General features: G+C 50.9%; 1 protein-coding gene across 2 annotated transcripts in view; it reads right to left on the bottom strand.

Moving 5' to 3' along the window:
* The window catches only part of ACOT9 (acyl-CoA thioesterase 9), an 872,728-nt gene that overhangs the window by 50,828 nt on the left and 803,870 nt on the right, over positions 1-18,030 (bottom strand). The gene's annotated exons all lie outside the window — the stretch shown is intronic.

Raw genomic sequence — 18,030 nt, 5'->3', positions numbered from 1 at the left:
GCTAGGGAACTTTTAGATTTACTAAAAACATCGGAGCTCGGCCAGTGGAAATTAGGATTCAAGTTTATAAAGCGAAGGCAAAATCACAGGCTATGCAACAAAGCAGGTATATGATACTTTAAAAACCAAGCCCTTTTTACAAGGGAAAACCTAGTTATGAAACGATTGCTAGGTCTGCCTAGCTCTGGCCCAACCCAGGCATCCCATAATTAAAATAGGCCTTCAAATCAATGGCAATGGGCCCAGCATTCCTCTGGCTGGACATATGGTCTTACGCACACAACACTTTACCACCGAGCATACTGCCGATTGTACTGGCATGAAATGGTGCCTTTAATATCCCATGGCTAGCCAATGTAAAATTGACAGCAATTAAACTAGCCCACTCTGTATTACTGCCCAGCTCAGTCAAATAGTTTGGATGCAAATTGATACTTTTCTTAAATGAGTTTCAGTTGGAGAGAATCTACGGAGCAACTAAATACTTCAAATCCTGCATATGAGCTGCATGGCTCAGATGCCTAGAGGGTTGTTAAACCTAGACAACCCTTCCACGGAGACCTATTGTTTGGGATTTAACCCTTTTGCACCGAGAAACTGACAGGTCTATAAAGTGAGAACGATTCAATATGTTCCGAAGAGACTGAGCCACAAGCGCATTTCCTATTCTACATAGGGTATATATATACTACCTGCTGTGGCTGGATAGAATGTGGAATGTAGTGTGGGTGGAACTTGGGGAGGAATGTAATGGGAGGAAGGCAGCTAGAGAATAGGAATAAAGGAGTTCAGACATGCAGGTGGTCTTCTGTCATTAGTTAATGGTGATATATTAAGATGGTGTCCATGAAGCATACACTAATTGGCGACGAGGTAGTGACTGACCCATGCTGTTAACCAGAAGAGGGTGGCAGTGAGCGAGACAATGGTGGCCTTTGGAGGTGACCAAAAGAAAATCGCACGTGAGGGGCAAAAGGGCATGTGAAACTGCTTGGAGATTGTGCTGTGAGGACGGGAGCCACCGAAAGAGTTGAGCGGCTGATGAGCATTCAAGAGAGGCCAGCATGCAAGGGGCCCAAGAAGGAGAAGTAACGCAATGGAGGCAACTAAAGAAATAAGGAGTGCCGTGCAATAAAGGACCCGCCGATGTCACAGAAACAAAATAAATAAGTCAGGACAATCGAAAACAGATAGCCCCAAAGCGGGTGTGAAAAGACAGCAGAAGGAAGTGGCGGGGGAAAGACGAGGAAAACCGGAATATGGAAGCAGATGGGGGCGGCAAATGAGTCGGAGGAATAGATGAGTGAGACGAGGATGGAGTAGTAATGCACACACAAAGTGCAGGAAAGAGAGCGAAGTAGAAACGACATACTACAGATGTAAAGGCTGCAGAGGAGGGGGGGGGCAAGATTTGTGGTAACGGTAAGCCCACGCAATGCCGCTAGTATTCTGTGCAGTGCAGCTTTCATTTTTACGATTGGAACTTTCAAGCGTGAGTGACAAGATATAGGCCATATATGAAGGCTAAAACTATAACTAGGGACACTATACAAGGAACAACATTTTTTAAATAACGGGGCTTGAAGCAGTGCGTTTAACTTACATAGCGCAAGGCATAGCGCTCCTGATGACGAAGATGGAGCCATCGCCTAGTCTGGGAAGTTAAAGGAAAGGACTCAACAGCGTAGGAAAACGTGCAGCCATACTTGTTTTGCCCGAGAGAAATTACAAAATTGTCATAGCAACGCTGCAGAAATAAACACACGGGTATTCTTAATATGAGCGGTTATGAAGTGATAATAGACTACGACAATATAAGAAAATAGTAAAAACACTGACTAATGCAACTGAGCGAACCAAAGCAAACAAAGGAGATTGAGTTCAAATATTAACAAATGGACGTTGTCCTGGCAACACAGTTTTGTAAAGTGTCTTTTGCTCTTGAGTGGAATTCTACCTCGTAGGATTCCACTCTTTCTCTGATGTCATGTTTACTTCTGTTCAGAGGGGAGATTCCATTAAGGGCCGTTAGAAGCTGTAGTGAAGAGGTGCTGTGTAGGCTGACTACTGCTGGCTTAGGCTGGTTACCAATAAAGGATCTTCACTCACCTGCAGTGTATGCCTCCTTATTACACTGGCAACGAGAGTAACCAGCCTCTGACCCACGTTGCCTTTGCAGCCGCCAGCAGTTGCCTACATTCCTCTTTTCGCCCTTGGGAGAGTGCCTGCTCCAGAGGAGGAGCGGGGGCCGTGTGGAGGTGAGCACTCCCGCCGACGCTGTCCGCGTCGAGTACCGCCCGGAATCAGCGGGGAGCAGCAGCATTCCCAGCCCCTTACAGTTCGTCCGTAGGCTGCAGCGCCTGTTGTCCCGTGGAAGGGAGGCCCTCCGCGCATGTTGGCACCAGGACAGCCGATGTACTTCCAGCCTGTGCTCCCCAGCCAGGGTTGAGCGCGGTGCCTCCTCGGACTACAGGTGAGAGGGGAAGGGATCCCCGTTTTCCGGCGCGAGCAGGGCTGGGGGCCATGGTGAGCCCGTACCCGTCGGCCCGTTCCCTTAGTGGATATCGACACTGGCTGGAGGAGGGCAGGACTAAACGCAAGACGCCTCCGTTCTCCTTCCTGCCTGCGGGGCGTTCCCTCCAGCTGCTCAGAGAGAGAATTAACCCTGTGAGGGTCTTCCAAGTGTTTCGGGACTGTATCCTGGCCACATCTCTGTCTTTGCTCAGGCACGTTGTATTGTACAGTGACACTCCAGCATTGGTTGCTATGCCAGGCACACGAGGAGGTTGCACAGAGGATACTAATTGATTACAAAGTTGCGCAGTGTATATTGGTTCATTACAAGCCTGTCTGACTTCCCCTTCTCGACATGCAGCACAATAATGCACGTCCGCCACCTGCATTCTTGGCCAGTCACGGATGATGAGAAGGAGGCAGCATTGCTCAATTGCTTGGGAACTGAGGGCCTCAGGTTATTCAGGCACCTACCCGGTCCCAATGTACACGCTACCCCCGCTGCCCAGGCAGAAGGCAGTGAGGGTGGTGATGTAGTACCACCAGTGGTGCTCGCTTATGAGACGGCTTTGGGCAAGTTGGAAGTGCCGTTTGGCAAGAGAGCCAATGTTGTTCTTGAGAGGTAACATTTCTTTTCGAGGGCTCAAGGTTTCAGTGAGGGTATAGATGCTTATGTGACTGCCTTACGCACTTTGATTGCAACTTGCAAGTTCACTGGGACCGTCGATGAGTACATCCGTGACCAAGTAATGATGCGCACGTGTGATGTACGTGTCAGGGAGAGACTATGGATTCAAAAAGACCCACCCCTAGAAAAAGTCAGAGATTGCCCGTGCAATTGAAGAATCTAGGAAGAGTGTGAGAGAAATGGCTGATAAAGGGGAACGGTACATGCGGTGATCCCCCGCAGGACTGTCGAGGCCAAAGTGATGAACAAGGATGGCAGAGCTGGACCCTCATCGAAGGAACAGTGCAGGCGATGTGGATGGCGAGGGCATGCAGCGGGTGCCAAGGAATGTCCTGCTACCAATGTGGACTGTAGGAAATGCAAAGCCAAGGGACATTATGCCCGCATGTGCAGGGGCGTTGCCTCCGCTAAGGAGTCTGTGAAGATGCTGGATGTGAATGATGATGATGATGATGATGATGATGTGACGATAGTGGGCTACATGGATTGTTCCGACAAGGGTGAAGGAGGTGTGCCTGAAGGGACATTGTTGAGTGTGGGGAGCTGCAAGAAAAGAGCTTGGGCAATGCTCATGGTCAATGGCGTTCCGTTAGAGATGATGGTGGACACAGGTTCTCCATACACTATATCCCTTGAACTATACGAGTCCAAGTTCCACAAGAAGGTGTCTGAACTCTCTTCTTCTGATATAAACCCGTGTGCCTATGGGCGTGTGCCCATCCAAGTTTTAGGGTTTGAATGGGTTGACAGTTTGAAGGCAGAATGTCTAGGGGTAAGTTGTATGTGGCTCATAAAGGTGACCCTGTACTGGGTTGGGACGAACAAGCTGCCCTGGAGCTGCAAATTAGACCGGGGAAAAATGTCCCTGTGATGAGTGTATGTGAAGGGAATGACTGTGCCATGTTGCCTGCGGGAATCACAGCGGAAGTTTTGCAGAGCAAGTTTCCCTCAGTTTTTACTTCAAAGTTGGGCAAATTGAAGGGTTTTGCACACAAGATAGTTCTCAAGAAAGGTTCCGTCCCTGTTGTACACAAAGTCAGAAGAGTTCCGATCATGGCTCGTGATGCCTTAAAGGAAGAGTTGCACAAACTCAAGGAGTCTGGGGTCATAGAGGAAGTAGAGTGTTCAGAATGGTTGGCCCCAGTAGTATTGGCATGCAAGGGTGATGGAGGAATGAGGATGTGTGTAGATCTCAGAGATCTAAACTCAAGTATCTGGGTTGACAGACACCCCCTGCCCAACATCAATGAGATGCTTTCCCGGGTGTCGGGGGCTTCCTGTTTTTCTACTTTTGATCTTTCCTCTGCATATCATCAGATAGATCTGCATGTGGAATCTCGCCCGCTTACATCCTTTGTCACCCCTTTTTGCGACTTCCGTTTTTGTAGGATGCCCTTCGGCTTGGCCTCCGCAGCTGCGGTGTTCCAGAGGACAATGCACAAACTTTTTTGGGGCATTCGGGGTGTAGAATGTTTCCAAGATTACATTTTAGTATGGGGTAAGTCGCGAGCTGAACATGATGTTAGGGTTCTTGAGGTGATGTGTGTCTTGAGGGATTGTGGTCTCACAAGTGCAAAGTGGGCGTTCCCAGTGTGACTTATTTGGGACATTCGTTAGATGCCCAAGGTATTCATCCCAGGGCAGAGTTGGTAAAAGCGTTGAAGGATGCACCGGACCCAGTAAACAAAGATCAGTTGAGATCCTTCATGGGTCTCGCAGAGTACTACAGCAGATTTGTCCCGTCGAATGCCGACAAGACTCTTGGCATGAGGTCGTTGCTGAAGAAGGGTGTGCATTTTGCATGGTCAGACCAGTTCCAAACGGAATTTCTCAGGTTGAAGGAGGAGATTGAGCAAGCTCCATCCTTGGGTTCCTTTTTACCGGCCAGGAAAACCTATCTCACTGTGGATGCGAGTGAGTATGGCATAGGTGCTGTCTTGGAGCAGAGGGTGGAGGGCGAGCTTCGGCCCATCGCCTTTGCATCCAGAGTGCTCAGAGAGGCTGAAGGCAGGTACGCTGTCAGAGAGAGAGGCACTGGCGGCTGTGTGGGCCTCTAAATACTTTAGGACCTTCCTGTGGGAAATTGAATACACCTTGCGCACTGACCACAAACCCTTGGTGCACGTCTTGACGACCAAGGGCTTGTCCCATGTGTCTTCAAGGATTATGAGGTGGATGGCTGATATGGCGGAGTTCAATTTCAAGGTTGAATATGTCCCGGGAGCGAGGAACGCGGTAGCAGATTGCCTGTCGCGGTTTCCGATTATGTTGATGTAGTCCGGGATGTAGTGGGGGTTGATTGCACCTTGGTTGCGACTGTGGTGCCGGCTGTGTCGGAGTTGGAATGGAGTGCAGAATGTTCTGCTGATCCTGAATTGATGGAAATAAAGACTGCGCTTAGCAGTGGGGTTGTTGGTACTGCGTTATCCAAATTGTATGGTCACGTATGGGAGGAATTGTTTGTAGGTCCAAGGGGTGTGGCCAGGGGCCTGAGGTTAGTCCCTCCTTGTTCCCTTAGGGGGAAGTTCATTGATTTGGCCCACGAGGGGCATGTAGGAAGGTCCATGACCAAGAGGAGGCTCAGAAGAATATTGGTGGGCCCCGAATGGACGCTGATGTGGAGGATGTGGTGAAGGATTGTGCGGCCTGCTCCATTAGTGACCAGAGCAAAGTTCCAACTCCCCAACCCATTTATCCTGTGGCAGTGCCCCGTGAAGTGTGGTCCAAGGTGGCCCTTGACATAATGGGCCCCATAGATTCATTGGGGGGGGGTCTAAGATTTATTGTGGTCTTGGTGGATTACATGTCCCGATGGGTTGAAGCCACAGCTTTGGCTACTGTTACTGCCCAGAAAGTGGTGGAGTTCCTCTCTGAGGTGTTCGACAGGGAAGGCGTGCCTGCGGGGCTGGTGACCGATAATGGCGCTCAGTTTGTGTCGGAGTACATGCAAAGGTTTTTGCATGATCTTGGTATACGTCATCATAGGGTTGCATTGTATAACCCACAGGCTAATGGCCTGGTAGAACGCATGAATCATTTTGTCAAGGGTGCGGTTCAGTTGGCCCTTGCCAATGGTCTTCCCTGGGGGAGAGTGGTGTCAGTCACTGAAAGCATACAGGCTTACTCCTTCCGTTTACACTGGTCATTCTCCCTTCGAGTTGATGCGAGGGAGGAAACCTGGCTCCAAATTGAGAGTTCCTGCCCTGGGGTGGGGTTCAATCACAAGTGGATATGCAAGAAGTCTTAGATCGAGTACGGTGCAGGCAACAGCGGTTTCTGCAGGAACAACTGGCCCGCAGGAAGCCCTTGCCGGTCAAGGTGGGTGATTGGGTCCAGATTAAGAATCCCAGGTTTGCAGCGAAGGGACTTAGCAAGTATCTGAAACCACGTTTAGTTGTCAAGTGTGGTCGTGGTTACGTCAAGCTTGAAGATGGCTCCAGATGGAGTCTCAGGCGTCTGGTTGTGGTGGACAAGGTCAAAGTGGATTCTGCTGGTGGTGAGTGGGGGCAGGAGCCTGATTGCGCTGCAGGCAATGCTGGGGCGATGGTTGAGTGTCCCTTGCCATGCCCTTCTACATATGGGGAGGCTGCTGATAAGGTGCCTCCTATGCTGACCCCTTCTCACAATTGTGAAACTGTTCTTGTTCCGGTGTGTGAACGTGATGAGGAGGCGTCCTCCCTTACTGGGCCGTCTGTCTCTGTCCAGGGTCATGCTCATCCTGTCAGGGTGAGGAAGAGACCCTCTAAGTACAATGATTATGTTTTGGGTGCCAAAGTTTGTTAGCACTTTTCTAGTTCATAGGTACATTAAGGTCCTTGTTCTGGTCCTTATCTTTCTTACCCTCCTCTAGCTGCATTTTGGCTCTCATTATGTGTTGTGTTGAATGTGTGTGTTGGCTGTTGTGTGTTGTGGTAGCGTGCGTAGCTGTGTGTGTAGTTGTTTTGCCGTCAGTTGTGGGTAAAGGGGGGAGAAGTGTTGTAAAGTGTCTTTTGCTCTTGAGTGGAATTCTACCTCGTAGGATTCCACTCTTTCTCTGATGTCATGTTTACTTCTGTTCAGAGGGGAGATTCCATTAAGGGCCGTTAGAAGCTGTGTAGAAGAGGTGCTGTGTAGGCTGGTTACCAATAAAGGATCTTCACTCACCTGCAGTGTATGCCTCCTTATTACACACAGCATTAGTGGAGTTTTCCTTCCCGTAATAAAAAAAATAAAAACGGTTTCACTTATATTCACGGCAGCACGAATTGAACAGAACAAATGAAGAAATTGTTGCCAGCCCATTCACATATGCTCAGTCAAAGTGGAAAACAGCTTAATTGCCGTCAGCATATAATAGAAGAGCATGAAGTGGGATAAGTGAAGTAATACCATACACCTACGATTATTGGCACAAGCATTTGCCAGAAAATCATTTCAGCAGAACTATCACGATCAAATAATAAATGAACATTTGAGTGACCATACAGACAATTTTGCTGAACTATGGGTTACAACAACCTCCTTGCATCAGCTGCAATTTAGTGCCTCGTAAATTTCATGACAGTTGGATTTGGGTTGCATCACAAGGGATCGACATCCAAGGATTAAAGTGTCTCAAGCAAGGGCAGAATTCATGAACATCAATATTAGTCTGAGGGTCATCAATAATGGCATACGCACACAGGTGAGATAAAAAACGGCAATAGTAAGTGGGATAAAATAAGGAAAGCAAAGGCAAAGAAAGGGAGTAAAGAAATAGCCGAAAAATAAGTAGTCATGTCTCTTAACGCGATTGAGGATGCAAGACCAGCCCAAAATGCTATGGTCCCAGTGATTTAATTACGTCGCCCCAGCCCATTCATACTTGAGCTACAGGACGATCAGGGACAACGATGACAAGTGTGGGTGGAGGAGTTTGAGGAATTTTTTAGAGCAATTTGTATTTGTATTTGTATTTATTTTATTTATAAAGCGCAGCCAGGCCCAGGGGCATACGGGCGCATAAGTTAGATCTGGTTACAGTTGCAATAGAAAGCAGTCAATAAGGGTTACGTTGCATTGCAGTTACAGGTGGGTACAAACTTAGTCATGCAGACGCATATATACATAGTCTAGTATAAGTACATTAGTTACAAAAGTGTGCCAGTGACAGTCGATCATGCTGGGATCAGGCGGTTAGGGTGTCAGAGTCCATGTTGTGAAGCCAACACTTCGTGTTATGTTTAAATAGGTTAAATGAAGGTTCTGCTCGCAAAAGCGCAGGTATTGTGTTCCATAATTTAGAGGCTTGTACAGGGAAGCTAGCACCACCCGAGTTATGAAGTTTAAATCTCGGTATGGACATAGTGTTAGCTTGTGCTGCTCTAAGTGGTCTTGAAGAGGTGTGAGGTGTAAGTTGGTTGGTGAGGTAGGCTGGTGCAAGGTTGGCCCTGGCTTTATGTGTAAGGGCCAGAGTTTTAAGGGATATTCTGTGCTTGACTGGAAGCCAACGTAGTTTGCGTCTGGTCTCTGAGATGTGCATCTTTTTGGGGATGTTGAGGGCAGCTCTGATGGCATTATTTTGAATTACTTGCAGTTTGTTGATATTTTTGTAGCTAGTGCCTAAGTAAAGGGCATTACAATAGTCTATCTTGGATAGGACTAATGCTCTAGCAAGAGTAATGCAATTGGGTGAGGAGATGAACGGCTTACATGCAGTGATCAGCTTGCAGGTGTAAGCGGCTGATGATGCTACTGCATTAGTTTGTTTGGAGAAGGATAAGGTTGCATCGATGTAAACCCCAAGGGTTTTGGTGTTATTTGACACGGGAATGAGATTGCCATCTATGGTGAAGGATTTAAATGCGGGGTTGAGATTTTTGAGTTTGGCGTGAGTGCCAAGGATGATCAACTCGGTTTTTTCGTCATTGAGACAGAGTCCATGATGTGCCATCCATGCTTGAATTACTGAGTAGATTTCATTAAGGGTTTTGCTGTCTGTTTCATAGTTCCCCGAGATAGGAATGAGTATCTGGGTGTCGTCCGCGTAATTGGTATACGTGACACCCAGATAGTCAAGGCTATCAAAGAGGGGCTTTGTGAATATATTATAGAGTGTCGGGGACACGCAGGAGCCTTGCGGGACTCCACAGGGTACTGGTGAAGGTTCAGCAGAATCAGTGGGAGAGAAGACCCTCATGGTTCTGTTCGCCAAGAAGGAACTGATCCAGGCTGTGGCTGCGTCTGAGAAGTGTGCTGCAGTTTTCAAGTGGTGACAGAGTGTTTGATGGTTGACCAGGTCAAAAGCTGCTGACAGATCAAGCAATAAGAGGAGTGCAAGTTTACCATTGTCTTTCAGGATTTGGATCTGGGTAGTGAGATCTATTAATGCAGTTTCCGTACCGTGTCTCGGTCGGAAACCTGACTGCCTAAGTCCTAGGAGATTGTTTGATTCTAAGTAGGCCTGTATTTGTAAATAGGCTGCTCTGTCCAGTATTTTTAGTAAGAAAGGTACAGTTGTTATCGGTCTATAGTTAGACGGGTTGGCTGGATCAAGAGTAGGTTTTTTAAGGAGTGGGATGACCCACGCATCTTTTAGGTTATCAGGCACTACTCCAGTTTTGAAGGAGGCATTGATGAGGTTAGTTATGAATGGTGCCAGGTCGTGCGCAGCAGCTTTGATGATCGGGGCAGGGCAGGCATCACCTTGGCAATTTGAAGGTTTAAGTTTCCTGATGATGTTTTCTACTTCCCAGATTGAGAGGGGTGAGAAGCTGAAAGGTTTACAAGTTGACTTAACGGTAGGTGATTTGTTGGGTAATTGTTTGTAGTCCGGGTCAGCAAGGATGCTTCAAACAGAAAGGACATTCATTCATTTGGAAGGAAAAACGATGAAAAATGTGTCAGCCATTCCAGATCAGGAAAACACAATGTATCAACAATTGATCTCTGCCATTGGTGAACGTTTGGTGATGCCTTACAATCGGGTTTATTAAAGTTACGCATTTAACCAGTGCACACAGAGAGCACATGAAACAGTCGCCCAATTTGTGTTACAATTAAGAAGGAAGGCAACATATTGTGATTTCGCAAGTTTTGGTGATGATGAGGTTATCAGGGTGAGGATAATTGAAGGGTGCACATCATCACAACTTCAGAGACATCTTCTGAGAGTGCCTCTCCCGTTAAAAGATGTCTTGGAATTGGCATGAGTGTATGAGAGAACTGAAGAGCAAGCGGCCCATATGGAAAACAAAAATGAGTTCAGTACCATTGCTGGCATCAGGTCCGACAGGCAGAGGAATCCCCGATGTTGGAGCCGGTCTACCCAACAAAGCGAATGGGATGGTAAAGGAAGAAGTCGACCTGAAAGGCAGTGTTATAGATGTGGATTGGACTTTCCACACAGTTAGATGTCCAGCTGTTGGTCGGATGTGTATGAGAAGGTCAAAGAAACCACTTCAGGATCATGTGCAGACAGGGGCTTCATCATTGTCATCCAGCGCACAGTTGCTGTGAAAGAGGAGGTATCGCATAGTGGGACCTCCTGATGCGAGATTGTGCTGGGAGAGAGGGAACATACAACCTGGCGTGAGTGGCTATGTGGAAATACATCAGATCAAGCTGGGACTTTCTTCACATAGCTCTGTTTTAAAGGAACAGGATGATAGAACCCCCAGGAAAAAGTGCGCGTTAAACAAGGTTAGGATTCAGTCTCTGGCTTTGAAACTTTGTGTCACTCCCTTTATCGAATTTCTGTTATATTATTTATGCCTGTGAATGAAATTATACTCCCACTACACCCGGCCACCAATTATTTGTGTTTTTAACTGGCAACAGAGCGTCAGCTATGTGCACAGAACGCACACATGTCGTACTCCCAATTTATTTAGTAGTACATGTTTTGAAATCGAAATGCTTATGCTGAGAGAATGCTGTTGTGGTTTTTTTATGAAGCTTTGCTCGTTTTCATGCACATCTGCTATAATAAAAAGGTATTAGAATGGAAAATCCAGACGAATTCAAAGACAAACAAGCTGGGCATGTTGGCATGTGTGACGTAGTGCAGTATAATCGGGGTTAGAAGGAACAAGTTACTTACCTGTAACTGTTGTTCTCCAGCATGGGTCTGGCATGGATTCACATGCTCATGAATATTCCCCGTCGTCAGGCTGGGAATCCTCGGTAAAGAAAAATCAGTATCAGTTTCGTTTCTGATCTGTCTTTCGTAGTAGTAACCAATCACTGATCTCTGCGTCATACTGACCACAGCCAATGACTGCCATCTCCCTAAGCCCCGCCTCTGGCAGCCATCTTCACATTTGGTAGCACGTGAAGTGGCAGTATGACCAAGTGAAGAGCCGCAGAGGGGTAGGCTGGAGGGTTCGCATGTGAATCCATGCCAGACCCATGCTAGAGAACAACAGTTACAGGTAAGTAACTTGTTCCTGCTCCAGCATGGGGTCTGGCATGGATGCACATGCTCATGAATAAAAGAATACATAGCAGTACACACATGCACAACCAGGGGAGGTGGCAACAGGCTCAACATTAAGCATCTCTTACCTTCTCACCAGGCTCACCTCAGGCGAACAGGTTGCGCAGCACTGCTTGGCCGACCCTGGACTCCTCCCTGGAATCCCGGTCGACGCAGTAGAATTTCGTGAAGGTGTGCGTCGATCTCCACGTAGCAGCCCTGCAGTTGTCCAGCAGGGGCACACCAGATAGGAACGCCGTGGTAGCTGCGATCGCTCTGGTGGAATGGGCTCTCGGACGGCCGGGCAGCGGTCGGTTTGCCAACCGATGACAGTACATGATACAGCCGGAGAGCCATCTGGAAATGGAAGCCTTTGAGAGAGTCTTCCCCTGATTGACAGGTCCAGAGTTCACAAAAAGTTGTGACGTCTTCCGAAAACTCTTTGTGCGGTCCACGTAGAACTTCAGCGCTCTAGCCACATCCAGCGAGTGCAAAGTCCTTTCAGCCGGCGCCGAAGGCGACGGGAAGAAAACAGGCAACACCAAGGGTTCGTTGAGGTGGAAGTCCGACGGCACCTTGGGCATGAAGGAGGGGTGCGTCCTGAGCACTACCCTCGTGTCGTGAAAAGTCAAGTACGGGGCTTTGCAGGAAAGGGCCTGGATCTCTCCCACCCGTCGTGCGGAGGTGATGGCCACAAGAAACGCTGTTTTCCACGACAAGAACTTCAACGGAGCTGAGTGCAGAGGCTCGAACGGAGGTCCCATGAGCTTGGTCAGCACCACGTTGAGCTCCTACGCCGGGGCCGGAGCCTTCACCGGCGAGAACGATCTGAACAGTCCCTTCATGAATTCTTTCACCAGACGATGAGACCACAAATACGTCCGTCCCGTGGTTCTGGTGTATCGGGAGATCGCAGCAAGATGAATCTTGATGGAAGCGTGCGCCAGTCCAGCCTTGGCCAGCATCAGCAGGTACGGCAGTACTTGAGGAGCCGTAATCCGTAGAGGGTTAATCTTTTGTGCGTAGCACCAGACAGAGAACCTCTTCCATATGTGTCCGTAGCATTTAAGAGTTGAGGACGCCCTGGCCTTTGCAAGAACCTCTCTGCAGTCGGCCGGTATGTCGTAACCGCCAAACTCTAATGCTGCAGGAGCCAGGCCTGCAAGTTCAGCGACTTTGGGTCGTGATGGAGGATGGCGCCTCCTTCCCTGGAGAGAAGATCCGCGTCCACTGGCAGCTTGATTGACGGGGACGCTGACAAGTCCAGAAGGTCCGGGAACCATATCTGCCTCGGCCACGCAGGTGCGACGAGGATCATCCTGCACCGTGACCTCTTGAGCTGGTTGATGAGCCGGATCAGCAACGGCAATGGAGGGAACGCGTAAAGAAACAGGCCCTCCCAGGGGAACGAGAAAGCATTGCATCGCCCATGCTCCTCGGCTGGGGAAACCTGCTGGCGAACCTCCGGCACTTGGAGTTCGTCGCCGTCGCGAACAGCTCGATCTGGGGAGTGCCCCACCGTCGGAAGAGGCGGTCCACTAGATCCTGTCGTAACTCCCACTCGTGGTGTTTTTTATTCCTGCCAGATGAAACGGCACCAGAAACATCCCTTGGGCGACGGCCCAATGCCACAGATCCTGCGCCTCCTTGGACAGGGCTGGGGATCTGGTACCGCCCTGCTTCCTGATGCAGAACATGGTGGTGGTGTTGTCGGTGAAGATCCTCACCACCTTGCCCTTGAGGGATGGAAGAGAGGACCTGAGGGCCCAAAACACTGCCCGGAGCTCCAGGACGTTGATATGGAGGGACTTCTCCGTCGGGAGCCAAAGGCCTCTCGCGTGCAGATTTTCAGTGTGCGCTCCCCACCCTTCCAGGGAGGCATCCGTGGTCACTGTCTTCTGGTGGCCCGGGGTCTGGAAGTCCATGCCCGCCGTCAGATGCATGCGGGTGCCCCACCACCGGATCGCTCGTCGGAAGCTCTCGTCGAGTGTGATCCTGTCCTCGAAGCTGCCCGTCGTCTGAATCCAGCGAGCGTCCAGGAACTCCTGTAACGGGTGCATCCGAAGCCTGCACAGGCGGATGAGATAAATGCAAGAAGACATCATTCCGAGGAGGGATTTGATGGACCTCACCCTGGCCGCGTCCGCAACCAGCATCCGCTGCACCTTGCCCAAGATGGCCCTCGTCCTTTCCTCCGACGGGGAGGCCAGAAGCGCCACTGTGTCGAGTTTCGCTCCCAGAAACAGCGCGTCTTGCGCGGGCACCAGGTGGGACTTGGCGCAGTTTATGGAGAATCCCAGGTCCGTGAGTAGTTGGACGGTCCTCGCCGTGTGCTCCGCGGCGAGTTCGCTTGTCTTTGCTCGGATGAGCCAGTCGTCCAGGTAGGGGTAGACGTGGATCCCCTCCAGGCGCAGCCGCGCCGCCACCGGTGCGAGGCACTTGGTGAACACCCTGGGTGCCGACCTCAATCCGAAGGGAAGGGCTCTGAACTGGTAGTGACGCCCTTGGACCACAAATCTGAGAAACTTTCGGTGTCCCTTTAGGATGGGGATATGGAAGTAAGCATCCTCCAAATTCAACGACGACAGGAAATCGCCCTCCTCCAGCTGACCCAGGACGTGCTGGAGGGTGACCATCCGGAACTTCTGTGCCTTGATGAATTTGTTCAGTCGTCGTAGGTCCAGGATGGGACGCCATCCTCCTGTCTTCTTCTTCACGAGGAAGTATCTTGAGTAAACTCCGGAGCCCCGAAGCCTCTTTGGGACGAGCTCGATGGCGCCTTTCTTGAGCATCGCCTTTACCTCCAAGAGAAGTTGAGGGACGTGATGTTCCTTCCTGGCCACGGGGTGGATGCGCGGGCACTTCTTTAGAAACTTGAGCGCGTGACCCTGGGCCAGGGCGTCCAGCACCCATCAGTCGGTGGAGATGGACTCCCACACGCTGACTAAGCTCGCCAGCCGGCCTCCCACTGGGGTGCTTCGGTGGGGGCCCGACCCCACGGCCAGTTCAGTCCTGCTTCAACGAGGCTTTGCCGCCTTGTCCTGCCTGGTGACGACGCCGGGGTCCGCCCGACTTGCCTCGTCCCTGTAGGCTTCCTGTGACGACGAACGGGCCGCTTGACGATAGGTGGAAAATCCGCCGCCGGAGCCTTTGGAGGCACCCTGCTTGCCTCCGCCGCTCCGAAAGGGCGGCCGTCGTTGCTGGAGAACACCAAGAGCCCGGGCCGTCTCCGTGTCCGTCTTGATGGCTTGTAGGGAATCATCCACTGTTTTCCCAAACAGGTTGCTCCCGTCGAACGGCATGTCCAAGACTCTGGTCTGCACGTCCTGCCGGAAGTTCGTTGCCTTGAGCCATCCACGCCGTCTAAGGCACACGCCGTTGCCCAACTGGCGAAATCCAGTGTCAGCGATGTCCGTCGCTATCGTAATGGCGTGGTCCGACGCCACTTCTCCTTCCTGCAAGATCTCTAGGGCCTCCGCCCTCTTGTCGTCTGGTAGGAAGTCCAGCAGGGGGGCGATTTTGTACCACAACTCCCTGTCGTAGCGGGCTACGATAGCCAAGGCGTTGGCAGCCTTAATCGTCGTCGCTGCCGATGAGATGACTCTGCGTCCCATCGTGTCCAATTTCTTTCCCTCGCCGTTCGGCGGGGAGGTTGACGTAGAGGCCGAGGCCCCCCCCCCGCTTTGTTCCTGGCCGCCGCGGAGATGACCGAGTCCGGGGTCGGCTGTGCCCGAAGGCACAAGGGGGCCGCGTCCGGGACCCAGTACTTCTTCTCGTACCGATCCCTTCTCGCAGGCGTTGTGGATGGGTTCTTGAGGAGGGCGAGACCCTCATCCCAGATATCGTCCAGTAGAGGTACAGCGAGGACCGTCTTCCTCTTGGTCTCGCGCCGTTGATAAAGGAAACCTTCCTTCTTCTCTTCCGGGCACAGCTGGAAAAGCTTGGATGCCCTGGCGATCATGGCATGAAATGATCCAATCTCGTTGGGCGGGGAAGCCCGGGGAGGAGGTGACGACGGGAGATCCTCATCGTAAACCTCATCGTCTGTACCCGTCGCGGCCGTGTCCGTCCCCGTATCATCCCCACGGGTCGTGGACGGGGGAGGAGGGCCGAGCAGGCCACGATGGTTGAAAAGGAGGTGGAGGATGAATCCTTCTTCTCTTAGGAGGAGGGCTCCCAGAAGGGCCTGGCTCCGGGTCCCCCGTCGGGAGCGGTTCCTCCGTTGGTGCTAACGGCAATCTCGTCCTTATCTCCGAGCATAAGGACTGTATAGCCAACAAAATGGCCGCCGAGTTGTCTTGTGGCACTGGTTGAGGGGATTCCGACGGGCTGTCAGGAGCCCCGTCGGCACCCTCGACGTTATCGTCGTCTCCGACGTCGGGGTCCCTCCCGACGGGCTGGTCTTCTTCCACGCCAACGCCGTGGCTTAAGACTTCGATCAGCTCCTCTTCATAGGTTGAGGCCGAATCCACGATGACCTCCTGCCCCCCCATTTCTTCTCCGTCGGAGGTTACACAGGGGTCCTGTCGATGGGCATGAAAGAGGACTCCCTCCGCGGTGGCAGGGAGACTCTGGGCCCCGAGGTCGCCACCACTGGTGTAGCCTCCACAGGCTGAGCCAGGGCCGCCGCGACTGTCTCGATAGAGGCCTTGGCCGGGTGGATCAAGGCTTTCACCACCTTAGGTGCGCTCACCGCCTTCTCCTTGGGGGGAGGGTCACCGCCTCGCTCCCCCTCCAATGGGGCCTTCGAGCTCGACCGGGGTCTCTCCAGGAGCTTCGCCGGGTGCTCAGCCTTCCTCTTACCCGAGCCAGAGCATTGGCTTGTGGTTGATGGCGCCGGGGAGGATGCGCCCTGCCTGGCACCCGTAGAGCCCGACCGTTCGGCGCTCCCAGTGCCAGCGGACTCGCGGTGCTTGGCCTTCTGTTGGGCCCCCGTCGCCGGGGCACCCTCAAAGGTCTTAGAAGACCGCTCGGACTTCTTTTTCTCACCTGACGGGCTCTTCCCTTCCAGCCAGTTGGCAAGACGCAGATGGCGGTCCTTTATGGTCCGCTCCGACATATTGCCGCAAAACGCACAGTCCTTCTCCACATGCGTCTTGTCCTCATGCAGGTAGTAGAGGCAAAGGGAGTGTTCATCCTCAAAGACATTCTGAAGCTGGCATCCAGGGCAGACCCTGAACAGCTTACAGGGCGTCGAGCTTCCCTTCTCCTGGGCCATGTCCGAGATGGGCCTGAGAAACTTCTGGAGTCCTCCAAAAGCGTGGCTCGACGAAATCTTCCCCCTTGAGGGGCGTAGAAGAATCCGACACGGGTCCCCGTTGATCGGATAAAGAAACGGTGGAGCTTGAGGCTCTTTTGACCGAAAAAAAAGAGAATTTTCCTAAGAAAAAGCGCAAAAACGCACTAAAGCTCGAGAGCAATAGCACGAGGATCCCAACACTTGAACGTGCGGTAAAAATCTGAAGATGGCTGCCAGAGGCGGGGCTTAGGGAGATGGAAGTCATTGGCTGTGGTCAGTATGATGCAGAGATCAGTGATTGGTTACTACTACGAAAGACAGATCAGAAACGAAACTGATACTGATTTTTCTTTACCGAGGATTCCCAGCCTGACGACGGGGAATATTCATGAGCATGTGAATCCATGCCAGACCCCATGCTGGAGAAGATACGTTTAACAACAGAAGATGTTATTCTGGCTATGGGTGAAGCAGCAGATGGATTATCGAAATCTTGGTGAAATGTTTAAATAAATAAATTGCAACTCAATCAAGGAGATTGCAAATAATGGGCCAAGTTTGCCAATTTATGTTCTCAATTGTGAGGGTACAATTCTGTGTACTTCATGGCTACAGTGTAATGTTTATTTGGGCAAACGTAGGCACCACTATGCATGTTTTAGATTAAGTGTGCGGTGGCGCAACCTGAACGGCAGGGTTCAGTTCAGGACCGCTGTTCAATTAGCAGGGATGAGGCTATTTTTTCAATGTCTCAGATGGGGTTGGAGGCAGAAGATGGAAGACTAAAGGTGGCACCAAGTATGTCGTCATGGGAATTTTATTTAATTGGAGTGTGTCAGAAATAGCCGATCCGATAGCTCAGCGAGTAGAGTGCTCGCTATGACGTGTGCAGAGCCTGCTGACGCAGGTTCAAATCGCGGCAGGGCCAAACTCAGCCTTTCATCCTTCCAAGGTCGATAAATGAGCACCGCACACCGTGGGTGGTAATAAACAGTGCTCGATGCCTGAGGGTTCGTAGCGCTATATATAAATGCTAAACCCTTATAGGTTCTATTCTTGGATGTGTTCAGTCACATTGTCAATCTACGGCCAAAATCCGATTGCATGAATATTCAAAGGATGTTCGTACACCAAAGTGCTGTATGCTTACATGAA

This window comes from Ambystoma mexicanum, chromosome 7q, assembly GCF_040938575.1.
Source record: "Ambystoma mexicanum isolate Mex_15411 chromosome 7q, UKY_AmexF1_1, whole genome shotgun sequence".
Taxonomy (NCBI): Eukaryota; Metazoa; Chordata; class Amphibia; order Caudata; family Ambystomatidae; genus Ambystoma; species Ambystoma mexicanum.
Note: the sequence above shows the minus strand (reverse complement) of the source record. Positions and strands in the feature narration are given on the sequence as shown.